Raw genomic sequence first — 2,755 nt, forward strand, 5'->3', positions numbered from 1 at the left:
CTCCCATCCTTGATTCCCAAATTCTTAATGCATATCCTCATTGGAGCTTCCATTTCCTACAATATAGTTTGAACTATACTCATAGCCAAAAAGATGAGAATTCATAGTAAAAAAGAAAATAAAATCAGAGAGCAATAAGAAACAAAGAAGATGAAATCCTAACTAGTAAAAACTAGCAAACAACCCAAAATTCAAGCTATTCACAATATATACAATAGCCAATAACATAGCACCATTGTGTCCCCGGCAACGGCGCCATTAATTTGATAAGCGGGATTTACACCGGTTCGAAATTCCACAAAATAATCCCGTTGTCAGTATAGTCCAAACCAATAGTTAATCCTCAAATCAAATTAAATTTTTAGGTTGTCACAAAGAACAATCCCCAATTAAGAAATAACCGGAGTATTTGGACTCCGGGTCGTCTCCCTAGGAAACAATAAAGTGCATACGTATTGGCTATGATGGGGTAAAAGGGGGGTTTTGTTTATGAGATGGCAAGAAAGTAAATTGAGTGAATAAGTAAAGAAAGCAAAATAAAGAACTCTTGGCTAAGACTTGGGTACTTGAGATCACCATCCTAGTCAACAAAGCAATTATTGACAATTATGAGAGGCCAACCTATTAAGTCTACTTCTCGAAGCCTTAAGTACGTAACATTTACTCCTAGACTTGAAGTATGTCAAATAGGCTTGATCACATCAACCCTTAAGTCCTAACCTACCTACTAATTGACTTACTAGTGGGTTAGCGTCAATGGGCTTCAAATTGATCACCAAGGGTTCTCAAATCACCAAATCCATTATGTCCAAAAACTCAAGATCACTTAAGTCCCTTGGCTTAGGCCAAGAGTTGAAAAAACTACTCAAAAACTAAATAGAGTATTTCATCAAATACTTAGAATGCAATAAAAATCAGCATTATAAATTGCAAGAATACTAAAATCTATCACTATTAATTGCAAGAAAAGTGAGATCAGAAATCAATTCATTAATTAAAGAAACATCAACATCAAAATTGCATTAAATGTAAACAAATCCAACATGAGTCATCATCACAAAAGAGAACAAAATGGGAAATTGACCTAAAAACTAAGAGAATTAAGATGTAGAAATGAGAAATTATCAAAGAAATAAGATGAGATCAAGTAATTAAACATGAAATTAAGATAATCTAACCTAATCCTAACCTAATTCTAGAGAGAAGAGAGAGCTTCTCTCTTTAGAAAACTAACTAAAGGCTCATGTTGGCTAAACTAATTGCTCCCCCTTTGCTTGGACTTCAATTCTGCATGAAATACACTCAGAAACAAGTTGGATTTGGGCCTGGGCAGCTCAGAAATCGCCCCCAGCGTTTTGCCTTCAAGTGGGCCACGTGAGAGTATCAGCGCGTGCGCGCCATGTGCGCATGCGCGTCGACTGGCAAATTCTCAAACCGCGCGGACGCGGCGTGTACGCGTGCGCATCTATTGGCGAAACCACTTTTGCGCGTACGCGCCTGGTGCGCGTGCGCGTCCTTTGGTGCATTCCCAATCTTTGTTTCTTCATGCATTCTCTCTTTTTGTATTCTTTTCTCCTCATTTCTTCCATCCAATACTTGCCTTATGAATCCTGAAATCACTCATCAAACACATCAAGGCATCGAATGGAATTAAAGTGAATTAAAATCACCAATTTAGAGCCTAAAAAGCAAGTTTTTACACTTAAGCAAAATTCAAGAGAGAATTACAAAACCATGCTATTTCATTGAATAAATGTGAGAAAAGGTGACAAAATCCCCCAAAATAAGCACAAGATAAATCATGAAATCGGGGTTTATCAGGGAAAGAATTCGAAAATTAAATAAAATGAAATAAAAATATTTTGTTTTTATTTTGACTATTAGTTAAAATTTGAAATTTAAAAAGAAAAATAAAATTAAATCAAATTAAAATTTAAAACAAATAGTTAATGAAAAAGAAATTTTGAAAAAGAGGGGAAGGGTTTTCAAAAATTGGTGAGAAAAAAGTTAGTTAGGTGGTTTTGAGAAAATAAGATTGAAATAAAAAACTTTTAAAAATAAACCAAAAAGTCAAGTAGTTAATTGAAAAAGATTTGAAAATCAAATTTTGAAAAGACAAGAGGTTAGAAAAGATTTTGAAATTGATTTTGAAAAAGATGTGATTGAAATTTATTTTGAAAAAGTTTTGAAAAAGAAATTTAAAATGATTTTATTTTGAAAATTAAAGTTGATTACTTGACTAATAAGAAACAAAAAGATATGATTTTAAAATTTAAAGATTGAACCTTTCTTACTAGGCAAGTAACAAACTTAAAATTTTTGAATCAATCACATTAATTGTTAGTATTAATTTCGAAAATATGAAATAGAAATAAGAAAAAGATTTTGAAAATAAATTTTGAAAATTTCGAAATTATGAAAGAAAAAATGAAAAAGATTTGATTTTTGAAAAAGATTTGAAAAAGATAGAATTTTTAAATTGAAAATTTGATTTGACTCATAGGAAACAATTAAATTTAAAAACTTTTTGACTAAATCAAACCAAATTTTCGAAAATTTATGAGAGAATAAGAGAAAGATATAATTTTTTTTATTTTTGAATTTTTATGAAGAGAGAGAAAAACAATAAAAAGACTCAAAACATGAAAATTATAAATCAAAACACACAATGCATGCAAGAACACTTTGAATGTCAAGATGAACACCAAGAACACTTTGAATGTCCAGATGATCATCAAGACTAATTTTTGAAAAT

The sequence above is a fragment of the Arachis hypogaea genome, chromosome 16, assembly GCF_003086295.3.
Source record: "Arachis hypogaea cultivar Tifrunner chromosome 16, arahy.Tifrunner.gnm2.J5K5, whole genome shotgun sequence".
Classification (NCBI taxonomy): domain Eukaryota; kingdom Viridiplantae; phylum Streptophyta; class Magnoliopsida; order Fabales; family Fabaceae; genus Arachis; species Arachis hypogaea.